Source organism: Coregonus lavaretus, assembly GCF_964263955.1.
Source record: "Coregonus lavaretus genome assembly, chromosome: 22".
Lineage (NCBI taxonomy): Eukaryota > Metazoa > Chordata > Actinopteri > Salmoniformes > Salmonidae > Coregonus > Coregonus lavaretus.
In genome coordinates this window covers 40,326,169-40,343,889 of record NC_140009.1, presented here as the reverse complement: position 1 = coordinate 40,343,889, position 17,721 = coordinate 40,326,169, and the positions used below count along the sequence as shown (strand labels likewise).

The following is a 17,721-nucleotide window of genomic DNA, read 5'->3' as shown; positions in this document are numbered from 1 at the left end:
TGCCCGCTCCCCCGCTCCGGCGCTCGACGTTGCCGGTTACTAACCACCGGTCCTGGCAACCCATCATTACGCACACCTGGCAACCCTCATTAAGCATGACTGCGCCCCATCATGAGGCACACCTGGACTTCATCAGTACCCTGATTACCCCCCCTTCTAGCACTCCCTAGCATCACTCTTCAGGCAGTATTGTTTCTGTGTCCAGACACTCTTGTTTTGTATCGCTCTATGTTCGTTATTATTATTAAACTCACCACCTGCTTCCTGACTCCCAGCGTCATCGTTACAACCTCAAGTATTAATTTTTTTTTTAATTATCAAATAAACTACAAAATACAACTATTTTTCACCTAGGTATGTTGCATACTTATTACCCAAAAATGGGAATAGAAAATGTCACGTGTGGACATAATTTTGAGCCTGATGGTCATATCTGAATTAAATGCCAACATTTTAGTCACATCCTATCAGAAATCACCAAGGAAAGTCACATCTTTTATTCTGTTATGATTCTATTATGGCCTATTTCTTTTTTATGTGTGGAGAGTACTTATTTTGTCTTGAGCTGAGGAGGTGCCCGGATGGTGGCTGGACAGGCGGGCGGTCAGCTTGTGTTGGTAGGGTGTGGGCCTCGCTCTGCTGCCAGCTGCATCAGGCTCTGGATGGGCTCTGTCAGGCTGTGGTCTGGGACCAGCTGGCTGGAGTGCAGGGCCTTCCTGCCAAACTCCAGTGCCTGGCACCAAACACACACACCCACACACAGTAGAGCAGTTGCACCCACTGCCTGCTATGTATATACACAGTATATTAATTTATATACTTAATCAGTGTCACTGTCAACTGGGCTTTTCCCAAACAGTCTTGAATAGCTTCCTAATCAACATGTGCACTGATCCGAGAGGACGGTTGAAAACATATCCAGTCCTTTGATCTATGAAGGAAAGTAGATGAGGAAAGGAAAATATTTGGAACTACTGGGACACTGCCTTGGACTTCACTGTGCTCACTCAAAAGTTGTACAAACCAGACAAGAAACTTAGGCTAAATCTTACCCACACTGTGATGAAAAGTATTAAAGTGAAATTGTTCAGACAATTTCAAATAATATTTTGGTCATTGCCAAATGTAGTAATGGAAATGAAGTGAAGTTAGTATTTGGGCTAGCTTCTATAAAACCTGTGACAGTAAGGCTTATTCAGTGTCTTCATCCACACCGACACAGCCTGTGACTACACACATGCCTTATTCTGGAAACTGATAGAACTATACTAAGTATATTCACTTCACCAAAGAACAAGAAGCCGAAGAAGGCCAGCAAGCCACTAGCCAAGTCACGAGGAAGAAGTAGCCTAGTCGCTAATGCATACAGAACTTTTACTGTTTTGCAATGAAGGTCTATAGTAGCACCATGGTGTAGCCGGAGAACATCTAGTGTCCGTCCTCCTCTGGGTACATTGACTTCAATACAGAAACCTAGGAGGCTCGTTGTTCTCACCCCCTTCCATAGACTTGCACAGTAATTATGACAACTTCCAGAGGACGTCCTCCAACCTATCAGAGCTCTTGCAGCATTAACTGACATGTCCACCCAATCAAAGGATCAGATAATTAATCTAGAACTGAAAGCATAAGCTACAGCTAGCTAGCACTGCAGTGCATCAAATGTGGTGAGTAGTTGACTCCGAGAGAGGGTAACTGGCAAATGGGAGGGGTGGGGGCAGGGGTGTATTGTTAAACCATGGGAGCTGTTTACATTTCAAAATAGGGAGGTGTTAAACAATGGAAGTGTTAATGAATTTACCTGCAAAAAAGCAGAGAATCATTCACACAGACCTGATACCTGTATTTTGGTTACAGGGTCTGTGAAAAGGCAGGAAGGATAAATTAGTGTGATTTCGGTCTGTGTATGAAAGAGATATTAGGCTTACGAATGTTTTAATGATGCATCTTTCCTACAATGGCCTGTATTTATGTATTTTTATTCTCGGTTTTCATTTTAAGCATATTTTTCTCCTTTTCTTGTTCATATGCAAAGACATTGGCAACTTTGTACTTGTAGTCAACTTCGTTCCCAAGTTATCGGTGGTCACAGAGAGACCGATTAACAGCTTGATTATATGTTTAGCAGAGATTTTGTGACACGGCAGGGCAAAAAAGCATCTAACAGCGCACTAGCTGTTCTACTAGTGGTCTGAGGCAGTCGGTAAATAAGAAGCGTTTTCAAGTGCAACTTTACTAACGGTCATTTTGGGAAACAGCTCAGACATTTTTCGAATTCCTACGAAGGTTCTAACGATGAATTTAGCCTTAAGATGCTTTTGGGAAACTGACCCAGGTGAATTTCAGTTGTCTCCAATAGTGGCTTCCTTGTCCTTATCTCGTCTCTTCAACCACGCTGATCTGAAAGCATAGAGCAGATAAAATCCCCTTTAGTCCCCTTTCTTTGTCTTCCCTTATTTTCCCTTTCAGATTAGTCCAGATGAGGTAGAGGCAGTGGTGTGGATGCCAAAGGAAGCCAGGCTCTCTCTGTGTTTTATAAATGTTCTGTTAATTCGCAAGTGGTTGAATCTCACCGGGGAAATCACCCGAGCGAGGGAAAAGCACCCCTCTGTCTCAGTACAGTGCATTCGGAAAGTATTCAGACCCCTTCACTTTTTCCACATTTTGTTATGTTACAGCCTTATTCTAAAACTGATTAAATTGTTGTTTTTTTACGTCATCCTTCTACACACAATACCTCATAATGACAAAGCGAAAACAGGTTTTTAGAAATGTTTGCAAATTTATACAAAATAAAGAACAGAAATACCTTATAAGTATTCAGGCCCTTTGCTATGAGACTCGAAATATAGCTCAGGTGCATCCTGTTTCCATTGATCATCTTTGAGATTTTTCTACAACTTGATTGGAGTCCACCTGTGGTAAACTCTATTGATTGGACATGATTTGGAAAGGCACACACTTGTCTATATAAGGTCCCACAGTTGACAGTGCATGTCAGAGCAAAAACCAAGCCACGAGGTCGAAGGAATTGTCCGTAGAGCTCCGAGACAGGATTGTGTTGAGGCACAGATCTGGGGAAGGGTACCAAAACATTTCTGCAGCATTGAAGGTCCCCATGAACACAGTGGCCTCCATCATTCTTAAATGGAATAAGGTTGGAACCACCAACACTCTTACTAGAGCTGACCGCCCGGCCAAACTGAGCAATCGAGGGAGAAGGGCCTTGGTCAGGGAGGTGACCAAGAACCCGATGGTCACTCTGAGAGAGTTCTAGAGTTCCTCTGTGGAGATGGGAGAACCTTCCAGTAGGACAACCATCTCTGCAGCAAATCATGGATGGAGACAGGGATTTGGACTTGTGGTTTTGACTTCATTCTCTGTACAGGCTTATGATAATGACGGCGATTCTGATCTAACCATGAATATGTTGTGCCACTGGCCTGAGACGATTGAAGTTCAATATGTAGCCTAGATGTAGCCTAGTGGGCTCACATTAACTAGCTAGCTAATTTAGCTTTATCATTGTCGTCCATGCGAGAAAAGATTTACACACACACCTTCACTAGGTCACCTATTAAACCTCACCTTGCAAATCATTCTCTCCATTTGCTTGCCCTTTCTCCTTTCTCATAGATATGGGCACTACATGGCCAGCCCTGGACAACATAACAGGAACACACACCGAAATTCCCCCACTAAGCCCTAGCATACTTGCCAGATCAGTGAGAATTTGCCCTGGCAGGAAGCCGGAGGAGGGGAGTTAGAGAATCAGGGCAGTCGCATCAAGTCCAGCTAAATCCCGCCAGAGCTATAGTCTTTAAGGCTTTACCAATTAGAAGCTAATCCCGTCTCTAGACAGCGCTTCATGGGAAGCACACAGTGGAGGGAAACAGGGGAAATGTCAGCGTGTCACCAATTTACCAACAGATCCAGGGCACTGGTCGTCATCACACCTCACCTTGTCTGGGGATCAGCCCAGGAACCACAGCATTGCCAGAGAGTGGGCCACTAGGGCCGTTCTGGGCCACATCCTGCTTGAGGCTGCTCTCCTGAACCTCCAGCATGGCCCCTAGCACCTGGTCCGCTTCATATGCTGAGCTTCATCTGCATGGGGGGTCAATACAAACCACACACAAGCACATAAGCACACACACAAACAAACACACGCACACGCAAACACACACGCATGCACACAACACATTCATGTTAATGGATTGGTTTTATATAACCTTTCTCACCAGGTCTCAAAGCGCTTTACATTGTTTATGTGTTTGGGGGGGGGGTAACCCACTTCATCCCCCACCAATGAGTACATGTAGCCTACTTTCGCACCCAACCCAGGGCACGCATGACAGCAATCCTGTGCCAGAATGCATAACACACACATTGACATAACACAGGAGAAGAAGACACACCCCAGCAGGAACTGTTCAGTGTGAGCTAACAGCAAGGTCATGCTCTGCGGTGGTGGTTAGCCTGAAAAGCCTAGGAAATGGCATAACTAGGGCAGGACAGCAGCAGCAGCAGAGAGGCGTTGTTGGATGCTGCGACAGCCAGAGATGTGTCATGAATGTACTTAGTCAGCCCCCAGCATGTTGATGTAAAGTTGGGGTTTAGCTCATGGATAGCACGTCAGGGTAAGGTGCTACATTTAGCGCCACTGACATTATTTTCGGTGATCTACGAATTGAGTCAAATGCTATTGGGCTTGTGGAGATGATGATGCCTACTGATGTCACCAAACAACTTAGAGCTAGTAGTGTTGTTTATTAAGTGTGTGATTGGCTGCTTCATGTGGCTGTTGGTGAGCCCACAGAATTAAATAGACCAATTTAATTGAATGTATCTCTGTGGGTCAACAAATTACAATAACAAATTATTATAATCTACCATCAATCTGTTCACAATGATTTTAGAGTATTTTTGACTTTGAAAGAGCTGAGGCTAATTCAACAGCGTTACTAACTGATGAAGTTTCCATTTTAATTTACTCTTGGTTTGAATGATTTGTCAATAAATAAACTGATATAAACCTGTTGTAGAAACAGTACATACAAATGCACCACCATAGAATGCATACATATTTTTCAGCAGTCATTGGTATCTATTTGATATAAAGCTGTACCCACCAAAAGAGTGCTCCAGCTTCATGGATCATGGGACAGCAACCCCATCCTTTAGGGCAGTGCTTACCAACTCCAGTCCTCGAGTACCCCCTAACAGTACACATTTTTATTGAAGCCCCGACAAACAAACCTGAATCAACTTGTCAACTAATCATCAAGCCCTCTATGACTAGAATCAGTTGTGTTTGTCCAGGGCTACAACATAAATGTGTAAAAAGTAAGTAAGAAAATATTTGCACAACAAAATTATTATAATAAAGATGGATGGCAGGAAGCTTGGCCACAGTGATGTACTGGGCCGTACACACTACCCTCTGTAGCGCCTTGCGGTTGGAGTAGTTGTCATACCAAGCGGTGATGCAACCAGTCAGGATGCTCTCGATGGTGCAGCTGTAGAACTTTTTGAGGATCTGAGGACCCATGCGAAATATTTTCAGCCTCCTGAGGGGAATAGGCGTTGTCGTGCCCTCTTCACGACTGTCTTGGTGTGTTTGGACCATGATAGTTTGTTAGTGATGTGGACGCATTGGAAATTGAAGTTCTCAACCCGCTCCACTACAGCCCTGTCGATGTGAAGGGGGGCGTGCTCGGCCCCCCTTTTTCTGTAGTCCACGATCAGCTCTTTTGTCTTGCTCACGTTGAGGGAGAGGTTGTTGTCCTGGCACCCACACTGCCAGGTCTCTGACCTCCTCCATGTAGGCTGTCTCATCACTGTCTGTGATCAGGCCTACCACCATTGTGTCGTCTGCAAACTTAATGATGGTGTTGGAGTCGTGCGTGGCCACGCAGTCATGGGTGAACAGGGAGTACAGGAGGGGACTAAGCACGCACCCCTGAGGGGCCCGTGTTGAGGATCAGCATGGCAGATGTGTTGTTGCCTACCATTACCACCTGGGGGCGGCCTGTCAGGAAGTCCAGGATCCAGTTGCAGAGGGAGGTGTTTAGTCCCAGGATCCTTAGCTTAGTGATGAGCTTTGAGGGAACTATGGTGTTGAATGCTGAGCTGTAGTCAACGAACAGCATTCTCACGAAGGTGTTCCTTTTGTCCAGGTGGAAAAGGGCAGTGTGAATACAGGCCCTGATCTGTTTTAAAAATACTGTAAAACTCGTTATAGTCTGCACTGCGATCATTGTGTTTTCAGATTGGTAAAGGTCAAGGAAATGAGACACGCTAAATCCCAGCTTTTCACCAAAGAAACCACTTCCTTGCCACTTTAGACAATTGAAATGCACCCCTACTGTCATAGTTAACTCTGTGGTTTTGTAACGCTGGTAGATTTGAACACTGATAAGCATTGACACTCATGTCGTTGGCAAAGTGCAACAGCGCTCCCTCCAGGTTGTCCGTGGCGGTGTAGAGGTGACCCAGGTTGCGGTGAAGCTATAGTGGTGGACGGTCTGACTACACTCGGGGGTCTTCATCCCTGTCCATTCGACCTGAGACAGGTACTCCTCTACCTGGGCCAGACTGCTCAGACCTGGTGGGAGGGGAGCAGAGGAGTGGGTCGTACGCAACACAACAAGAGTCTACAGTTCCATGGCATGGGTCTGTAGCAGTGGAGGCTGCTGAGGGGAGGATGGCTCACAATAATGGCTGGAACGGCATCAAACACATGGAAACCATGTGTTTCATGTATTTGATACCGTTCAACTCATTCCGCTCCAGCCATTACCACGAGCCAGTCCTCCCCAATTAAGGTGCCACCAACCTCCTGTGGTCTGTAGGTCTTGTGGGTCACATCAAGGTCAAAACTCAGCTTAAACAGCACAGAACGATGGGCCTACAGATCAGAGGTAAGGGTCTCAACATCTGAATCATGAGTCTTCAGGGCAGAATTATGGACTGTGAGCGCTGAATACTAGCTTGAGATCCATGTGCATATCTCTGACTCAGGTAAATCTTATATGTCAATTGTAAATGGGAGATTTTCGGGGAAATTGGCACGGATCCCAAGTTAGATTCGGCCCAAAAGGAATCACTGTGTTTCAACAAAGATTTTGACCCAGATCAGCAATGATTTGATTAATCACTGAGTTCAACACAATGCTAAAAATGGACTGAAGACAGTGCAGGTTCTCTAAAATCTAATGTATCTACTACTACCCTTGCAAGAATATTGTAAATACAATAGGACTCATAGCCGCATTTTAATTGATTTGGTCTCTGCCTTCTCTTGGCTCTTTGGTAAAACCGCCAGCTCATGGGGAGGTTCCTCCATCTTGTGACTCCCCAACATTAGCCTCGGCCAGCAGGAGGTATGCAGGGACCAGCTGGACAGCACTGGGTCCGTTGACGTCCATGGCAGAGCGCAGGGAGAGCTGAGCAGTAGGTAGCGACTCCTGGTACTTCCCCTCAAACAGCTTCTCTTTGAGTTGTTCCCATCCAAAATCAAATTGTCAGCCATTTCTTCAAACATAATTTGAGATCGAGGGCTACTGATTTTTTTTCTTCTGACAAAACGTTGATTAAGGGGACAACTATCTTCAGATTCGTATTAGACAACGAACAGTAGAAAAGGACTGAAACAGGGAGAGATTCCGACGAACTGGACTTGTCCAATAAGACCCGCTGGTTTTCGTTTTCTCAACAAAAACAAAATCATAATTGCTGCCGAGTACCGTAATGAATAAGACCCTGGTGAGTGTCTGTGTCTGTTCCTCACTTGTCTGTGCAGTATCTGGGCGCGGTGGTGGTCTCTGTCCACCTGCAGGCTGTGGAAGGGCGTTGCGCTGCAAATGGGGATGAGCAGCTGGAAGATCTTCTCATGGATCTTTACCCAGTCTGCCTGCTGTTGCTCTTTGTCACTGGAAAAAAAAAGAGACATAGGCTGCATTCCAATCCAAAAAATGGGCTCCCTTCCCTTCGTCCTAGCTGACCCCACTGCAAATCACACAGGATGTGAACAATGGGGTTGCTCATAGTACTTGCTTTCAGTTGGTCTGTCTACAGATACATTTTTGGGACACTAGACTATATTAGGCTCATGCACATCAGTGTGCCTGTATAAAGTCACATTGTCTTCTCCAACATTTTAATAAGAAGGCATAGGCCTATGACTTACATTCTGCCATGTGCAATATATTTCAATTCATCTAAATTGTATGCCATTACATAACAGGTCTATAATTTCGTGCATCTTGCTATTTTCCCGATGCTTTGGAACTGTCTTGAGTTTCCCCATGGTTTCTTTCTGCGGCGCTTGTTCATTCCACTGTGTTTTTACTGGTCTGGATTCAAGGCAGTGCAGCCACGTCATGGCAATAATACAGCGTATGGGTTGGCTCACGAGGGCTGAAATGTGCATGCACTGACTATGCACTCACACAAGAGTCAAGGGGCTCCTAAGGACACAGACCTGTACTTTCTCATTCATAGAAGGTCCCTAACTGTGAGTCTGTAGGCTCACAGGTGTTTGGCTGTGCTTATGCAGCCACTTGGCAGGGAGACACGTCTATTAATCCGGACACAGTCAGACAGCTGGCCCTAGAGGTAGTTTTTATCTTGTTTTGGAGCATACTTGCAGGATGTGTGCAATGCTCCATTGATTCATAACATTTGCATCACATGAGAGGAATGCATTTTAAAGGCAGAGACGGGGATATAACTTGCTTCAGTGGCTCATCCCTTTAAAGCTTAGGCCAGGCCTAGTGGAAGTCTGTCACCAAGCACTAGGCTATGTATTAGTAAGTAACCTACTCTCCCAAAAGTGAGAGATTCATCGAACATAGCAAGTGGTGGGGACTGTCGTTTGTCTGAAGAACAAATTAAGGATGGTGCCTATAAATGTAGCATATGTACAACTAGAAACAGAAGGCCTTGCTATTACATAATGGTGCACTTTTTCAGAGACCATATGATATGGCTTAGGCGTACTTAGACATTCTTCCTCCTTCAGGAGAGCTAACTTGCTTTCCAGCTGTTCCCCGTACCACATTCTGCCTGAGGCCAACACAAGTTTGATTTTAGTGTTCTCTGACCATCTAGTAATAACTTTGTTAACACTAGTGCCACCTAGTGTTGAAATGGGTAAGATTCATTTTCCATTACTCCATTGCTCAAGAGCTGTACACTGCTAGCAAGTTGTTGCTGCTGCTGTTGTTTAACACAGGAGCCATATATCTAGCTAAAGATGTGGATTATTATCTAGGCTACATCTAGCCCTTGATCATGTCTCTCAGTTCCATTACATTACACATACTTTATTTATACGAGTCATTGGACAAAGGAGTCTTCTGTACGGGGGAGTTTTTTGTTAAGAGCCCCGATGCTCGGTCTGAACATTAACGCGCATAGCTTGCGGTACGGTTGTGCAAACATAAGGAACTTATTTTTCATATCAGAGAGAAATAATTGTCCAAAAACAGAAGGTTACATTGATACACACCTTTATAGGGTTAGGGTAAGTGTTCCCACACGGCCGTATCTCCATGCTACAGCGCGTGTTTACGGAAAACAGACGGAAGGAAGACAGAGGGACCACCTGTGCTAATTAGCTATCTAGCACGCTCCGAACAACTGTGTGTAACGGAAAAAGGCAGCCAGAAACGTGATGTCACTGAAAAATACTGTCGGCTGCAACTGTGATAAAGCCGGTTAAAACAGTGTACAAGTAAGTGTATATTTTGCATTTGTGAAATTATTTAGATGTGATATGAAAGTAAAGGGCTTTATGTTTCTGGAACCGTATCGCAATTGAGAATCGATTCATGTTTAGATGGAGTATTTGGCTGTTTTGGCTGCCAGAGCCAGTCAGTCGACCTCTGAAAATAACATGTAAGGTAATTTGTTTTCAGTTTGGATATTTATATTTTAGTCATTTAGCAGACGCTCTTATCCAGAGCGACTTACAGTTAGTGAGTGCATACATTTTCATACTGGCCCCCCGTGGGAGATGAACCCACAACCCTGGCGTTGCAAGCGCCATGCTCTACCAACTGAGCTACATATTGGTTTGATATTCTGAGTTTGCTCGTCAATACCTCTTTGATGGAAGGTCCTAGGATGATTAGGGTGATATATCTACAATCAGATGATGATAGAGAGCAAGGTACAGCCTTTTCTTTCTCCGTTCCGTTTAAATAAAAGTGACTAAGTTGGTTTCAATGGGGGAATATTATGCACTGGCAGTCTTAAAAGTGCAATCAGCCAATCCTGGTGTTTACAGAAAAACTACATTTTTGCCTCAATTAAATTATCTAGAGATCTTAAACCAACTTTGTTTTTTCCGACAACAACTACATTTTAAATGTACTTGTTAAGTTTTTTATGGATTTTTTATGTAAAAATACGAGCTCAAAAAACTAATAGTCCTATGAATTCATACGCAACCTACTGTAGCCTACTTGCATGACCTAGATAGCTAAAATCACTTGTAGCAAAGTCACTGATGTCCCTAATCCATAATATACACCCAATTCCCTTTGAAGATCCCTGATTATAAATGAATATTTCCTTAATTGGAATTTTTAATGGCTTCCGATCCATGTGCTAGAAATCTACAGACACGTGCGGTGTGTTCCCTGACCTCTATTATCAAAACACATTTATCTTTCAAAATTCCTCCCCTTTGATTTTCTACAAATATTTATCCTATTACAGCTGTGGTTATTAATTCACATACAGATCAAATTTTCTATAGCTTCCAGTGCAAATGTCATATACATCTAAAACCACTTGATATTAGGTCACTGACTTCCCTCCTCCATAATACACCCATTAGAAATGCAATTTTTCATTTAACTGATTTTATATTAATATTTCCTGTGATAGGTCTAATTTTCAAAAGCTCACTGTCAATATGAGCTATAGATCTACAGACAAGTGTGGTGGGTTCTGTCACACCTACTCCTCCTCCCTCCCTCCAGTGCTCGACCTCGCTGGTCTACTAACCACTGGTCCTGGCAACCAACATTGCGCACACCTGCTCCCCATCCTTACTGGACTTCAACACTACCCTGATTACTGTTCCTTCATACAGCCCTCAGTAGCCGCTGTCATCAGGCAGTATTGGTTTTGGTTACGTTAAGTATGGTTCTCCTGTTTTGTATTATCTTCATGCTTATTATTATTAAACTCACCTTCTGCACCTGCTTCCTGACTCCCTGCATATACATTACAGGTTCCTTGACTTCACTTATCATTGGTACACCTTTATTTTATTCCTCCACTTGGTCCTCTTGGAAATTATTTTTAATATTACTGCTTTGGTTACTAATTCACGTATAGATCTACTTTTCTATAGCTTTATATCCAGATGGTTTTGAAATCTAACACTGCAAATACTTTCCAATGTTGTTCATACAGTATTTAACATAGTCCCCTCCAAAATATGTGGCACTCTTGATAAAGATGAGCAAAAAAGACTATAAAATAAATAATTTTAATACTGAGCTATATTGTATGCTCGAACAATTTGGAAAAGTATATTTTGTACCCTATGTTGTTATTCTCACCAAATATGTTGTCTTGTCACACTATTCAAACCCCACAATCAAATAAACAGCTTATGAAGTTATCTTAGCCTATAGATCACATAATGCAAACAACTAATCGGAACTAAAAACTACACACATATTTTGGAATTTCTATGCATCCTTGACAATTGCTACTCAATTTCCAAAAACAGCAGACGTTTTTTCTGCGAACCTGCACATCATCATCCTCTCTCTTGTGCCATCAACGTGAGGGTTATGGCAGGGGAAACGGTGTTGCAGTAGTCTAGTGTGTGGTGCGGGAATAATGACGAGCAAAGCTGGGGAGCTTTGTGTTGAAATTGCCCTAAAAAAGTGTACCAGGAATTCAAGCGAAGCGAACTCAGACCACCTCTTGAGATGGTCTCAGTTCGGTTTGCTTCAGGGGCTCTTTTTAGGAGTCTGAGTTCATTTGGAGTGTTCACACTGCACAAAACCATTGTAAGCAAAATAGCCCCATAACATCAATGATCCACCACCATATTTTACAGTAGGTATGAGTAGGGCTGTGGCGGTCATGAAATTTCGACAGCCAGTGATTGTCAAGCAAATAACTGTCGGTCTCACGGTAATTGGCCGTTAATTAACATAAACACATTTAGCATCTCCTGGCTTCCAAACATAGCCTACAAGCCACTAATGCAGACGTTTGGAACATCAGCATTTTAGTCTAATAAATCCATGTGATAAAGCCTACATCTTCACAATAAATCCATTATTTATTTTAGACAGGTCTTAAGAAACATGATATGAAGAAAATGTAGTGAATTTCAGAAGAACAGAATAGCATACTCTGCATTATCCTTATGTTAGGCCCTGATCTGGCTATGCCAAATGGCTGTGGGCTACACTAGTTCATTTAGCAGACAAAATCTGCTTAGAATTCCATGGCATTATTTTATATTATTTTATAGTATGAAGAATACAATTTAACAAAGCTGAATAAAATAAAGGATATTTTCTCCAAACGATTTGAGGGTGTGCGCACATGCTGCTATTCTGTGTTGAGCGTTTAACAAAGAAATAGGTACTCCTATATGCTTAATTTAGAGTTATTAATGTAACTTTAGTTGTTCTACAAACGTTGGGCTATATGTTTAGATTTTTTATACATTGTAAGGCTGCATGATGCCACTCTAATGATGATTTGAAAAAAGTTGCTTGAAAGGCATGCGCTCTGCTTTGTTTTTTTTGCGCAGGCTGTATACACTTCATCAGTCTCTCATTCAAAATTTGAGAGGAACTTGATAATGCCTCGAATTTCCCGGCGGCATCCACTTTGTGTGGCCGTAATGCACCCTAAACAAATCCATGCCTATTGAGGCCCTTCTCCCTGAGTGCTGCATGCTCCGAAGCTCCTCTTACTCACATGGCTCTCCATCACGTGATCGGCTCTTTCTCACAGGCTACAAGTGAAGACACATCGGGGTCGCAACTGCCCGCGTCCTTATCCAATTCAGAGGTGAATATTGAAGATATTGGAAGAACTGTCCACGTTTACTTTTTGTCAGCCAACAAGATGAGTAGGCCTAACGAACAGCAAGCTTTTTGTGTGTATGGAAAATGTCTGCAATATTTTATTTCAACTCATGAAATATGGGACCAACACTTTACATGTTGTGTTTATATTTCTGTTCAGTGTATTTACAATGACATAATCCACAGACATTTGGTACATTAGTAGAGGAGTTGGAGCTTAAAAGCCCTAAATAGGCAAAGCGCCTCAAAGTAAAATGAAGTACTTGCTTTATGTTTTTTGTGTTTTCTTGTTAAATGTCTGCTCAGCCTACATCGCACGTTCTATATATGTTATGTATACAATAGCTATGTATTCATACTATGACGCTTCCATATCCAAGGGATGTCCACCACCCTCATATGACGTTCTTCAGGTTAACTTTGATTCTATACAAGTAAAGGCCAACAAAATCAAACTTACTACATGGAATGTGCACATGCTTCATGATGGCAAAAAAAAGCATAAGGTTCTTGAACATTTTGAAGAGATTGTCAGCAGATGTGGTTTTCCTGCAAGAGTTACACTTCAGAAAATGTAATATTTAAAGAGGAGCTGGGTTGGAGAGGCTTATGCTGCCACCTACTGTAGTAACAGCAGAGGTATAGGTATTCTGATAAAAAAGAATACACCCTTTTCCCTTATCCCAGCACACGGACCAAGAAGGACGTTTTCTAAGTTTGAATTGTACCTTACATGGTGAAAAATACACATTGATTTCATTGTACAGTGAGGGAAAAAAGTATTTGATCCCCTGCTGATTTTGTATGTTTGCCTACTGACAAAGACATTATCAGTCTATAATTTTAATGGTAGGTTTATTTGAACAGTGAGAGACAGAATAACAACAAAAAAATCCAGAAAAACGCATGTCAAAAATGTTATAAATTGATTTGCATTTTAATGAGGGAAATAAGTATTTGACCCCTCTGCAAAACATGACTTAGTACTTGGTGGCAAAACCCTTGTTGGCAATCACAGAGGTCAGACGTTTCTTGTAGTTGGTGTGGTGAAAAGACAACGTTGCTGATAATGCCGTGATGATAAGAAGATCCGCTGACACTGTACTTTGATTATAAAGGTTTATTATAACAAAGAGTTTCAGCGTCAGATTTACAGATACCTGCAGATATCTGAAGAACAGCCGGACCCAATTCTGTGATTTGCTATTCCTCCCTCCTTTGTTCAAGACATAGTATTTATATCCTATGTGACATAGTATGGCGTGATTTTAATACACCAATCCCTGGCTTTTCACATATCCTCCTTTCCAGGAACTTAGTAATGCTTTCCAGATGTTTCCGAAAGCAGAGCCAAGTTTCCTCTAACACACTTTTGCAAACGTCAGCACAATCATAGACCCTCAGACACTACATTGGCCACCAGGTTTGTACACATCTCAGGAGGGATTTTGTCCCACTCCTCTTTGCAGATCTTCTCCAAGTCATTAAGGTTTCGAGGCTGACGTTTGGCAACTCCAACCTTCAGCTCCCTCCACAGATTTTCTATGGGATTAAGGTCTGGAGACTGGCTAGGCCACTCCAGGACCTTAATGTGCTTCTTATTGAGCCACTCCTTTGTTGCCTTGGCCGTGTGTTTTGGGTCATTGTCATGCTGGAATACCCATCCACGACCCATTTTCAATGCCCTGGCTGAGGGAAGGAGGTTCTCACCCAAGATTTGACGGTACATGGCCCCGTCCATCGTCCCTTTGATGCAGTGAAGTTGTCCTATCCCCTTAGCAGAAAAACACCCCCAAAGCATAATGTTTCCACCTCCATGTTTGACGGTGGGGATGGTGTTCTTGGGGTCATAGGCAGCATTCCTCCTCCTCCAAACACGGCGAGTTGAGTTGATGCCAAAGAGCTCCATTTTGGTCTCATCTGACCACAACACTTTCACCCAGTTCTCCTCTGAATCATTCAGATGTTCATTGGCAAACTTCAGACAGGCATGTATATGTGCTTTCTTGAGCAGGGGGACCTTGCGGGCGCTGCAGGATTTCAGTCCTTCACGGCGTAGTGTGTTAACAATTGTTTTCTTGGTGACTATGGTCCCAGCTGCCTTGTGATCATTGACAAGATCCTCCCGTGTAGTTCTGGGCTGATTCCTCACCGTTCTCATGATCATTGCAACTCCACGAGGTGAGAACTTGCATGGAGCCCCAGGCCGAGGGAGATTGACAGTTATTTTGTGTTTCTTCCATTTGCGAATAATCGCACCAACTGTTGTCACCTTCTCACCAAGCTGCTTGGCGATGGTCTTGTAGCCCATTCCAGCCTTGTGTAGGTCTACAATCTTGTCCCTGACATCCTTGGAGAGCTCTTTGGTCTTGGCCATGGTGGAGAGTTTGGAATCTGATTGATTGATTGCTTCTGTGGACAGGTGTCTTTTATACAGGTAAAAAAATGAGATTAGGAGCACTCCCTTTAAAAGTGTGCTCCTAATCTCAGCTCGTTACCTGTATAAAAGACACCTGGGAGCCAGAAATCTTTCTGATTGAGAGGGGGTCAAATACTTATTTCCCTCATTAAAATGCAAATCAATTTATAACATTTTTGACATGCGTTTTTCTGGATTTTGTTGTTGTTATTCTGTCTCTCACTGTTCAAATAAACCTACCATTAAAATTATAGACTGATCATTTCTTTGTCATTGGGCAAACATACAAAATCAGCAGGGGATCAAATACTTTTTTCCCTCACTGTATATCCCCCCAAGGGCAAATATGTTGTTTTTAGATAGAATTCAAGCTTTATTAGATCAAACCCAGACAGGAACTATTATTTTAGCAGGTGACCTAAATCACACATTAGGCAAGTTAGACAGACATAACAATAAAAATGGCAAATTCAAGGAGTCTCCAAAGAGGCTGAAGAATGTCATTTTTACAAATATTTTACAGGACACCTAGAGATTACTATTCCCAACTACAAAATACTACTTTTTTTTCTCAAAGTGAAAAAAGCTATTCAATAATGGACATTTTTTTTCTACAAAAAAAGCAATTTTTAAGGCTTCTATGAAAATCTATATAAATCAGAATTAAATAACATTTGGACTAATCCTACAGCCTAAGACTCAATAACACTGAAGCAACTATCAGCAGACAAAAAAAGAATAACTAAAAATAGAAATCACCCAAAAATAAATATTAGACACTGTTAAAACATTTGAGCGGAGAAAAGCAACATGGATGGCTTTCTCATAGAATTTTATTTGACATTCTGGAACAGAGTAGCGCCCCTATTTACTCAAATGACAAAACACGTCACTCAATTCAGTGCTTCCGAGTTCAATGAGTCAAATAGTTATTTCAGTTTTATACAACAGGTGGGTCTAATCCTGAATGCTGATTGGTTAAAACCGCATTCCAGCCGGTGTCTATTCCACAAATTACCACCGGCTAAATCTATGATATTAAAATGCCTATTTACATTTCATTTACATTTACGTCATTTAGCAGACGCTCTTATCCAGAGCGACTTACAAATAGGTGCATTCACCTTATAGCCAGTTGGATAACCACTTTACACATTTTTTTTCTTTTTTCTTTTTCTTTTTTTTTTTGGGGGGGGGGGGGGTTAGAAGGATTACTTTATCCTATCCCAGGTATTCCTTAAAGAGGTGGGGTTTCAAATGTCTCCCGAAGGTGGTGAGTGACTCCGCTGTCCTGGCGTCGTGAGGGAGCTTGTTCCACCATTGGGGTGCCAGAGCAGCGAACAGTTTTGACTGGGCTGAGCGGGAACTATGCTTCCGCAGAGGTAGGGGAGCCAGCAGGCCAGAGGTGGATGAACGCAATGCCCTCGTTTGGGTGTAGGGACTGATCAGAGCCTGAAGGTACGGAGGTGCCGTTCCCCTCACAGCTCCGTAGGCAAGCACCATGGTCTTGTAGCAGATGCGAGCTTCAACTGGAAGCCAGTGGAGTGTCCGGAGGAGCGGGGTGACGTGAGAGAACTTGGGAAGGTTGAACACCAGACGGGCTGCGGCATTCTGGATGAGTTGTAGGGGTTTAATGGCACAGGCAGGGAGCCCAGCCAACAGCGAGTTGCAGTAATCCAGACGGGAGATGACAAGTGCCTGGATTAGGACCTGTGCCGCTTCCTGTGTAAGGCAGGGTCGTACTCTCCGAATGTTGTAGAGCATGAACCTACAGGATCGGGTCACCGCCTTGATGTTAGCGGAGAACGACAGGGTGTTGTCCAGGGTCACGCCAAGGCTCTTCGCAATCTGGGAGGAGGACACAACGGAGTTGTCAACCGTGATGGCGAGATCATGGAACAGGCAGTCCTTCCCCGAGAGGAAGAGCAGCTCCGTCTTGCCAAGGTTCAGCTTGAGGTGGTGATCCGTCATCCATACTGATATGTCTGCCAGACATGCAGAGATGCGATTCGCCACCTGGTTATCAGAAGGGGGAAAGGAGAAGATTAGTTGTGTGTCGTCAGCGTAGCAATGATAGGAGAGGCCATGTGAGGATATGACAGACCCAAGTGACTTGGTGTATCGCGAGAATAGGAGAGGGCCTAGAACTGAGCCCTGGGGGACACCAGTGGTGAGAGCACGTGGTGCTTGGTAGGTACCACTTGGTAGGAGCGACCGGTCAGG

The 17,721-nt window shown here is 43.2% G+C and overlaps 1 pseudogene across 1 annotated transcript; it reads right to left on the bottom strand.

The window, feature by feature from the left end:
• Window positions 1-604: 604 nt before the first annotated feature.
• On the bottom strand, window positions 605-9,064 carry LOC311149957 (zinc finger MYND domain-containing protein 12-like; annotated as a pseudogene). Its single transcript has 6 exons — window positions 9,060-9,064; window positions 7,749-7,934; window positions 7,357-7,493; window positions 6,430-6,597; window positions 3,962-4,072; window positions 605-733 (listed from the first exon to the last, which is right to left on the bottom strand). The product of its transcript is annotated as a zinc finger MYND domain-containing protein 12-like (transcript).
• Between the last annotated feature and the right edge of the window lie 8,657 nt (window positions 9,065-17,721).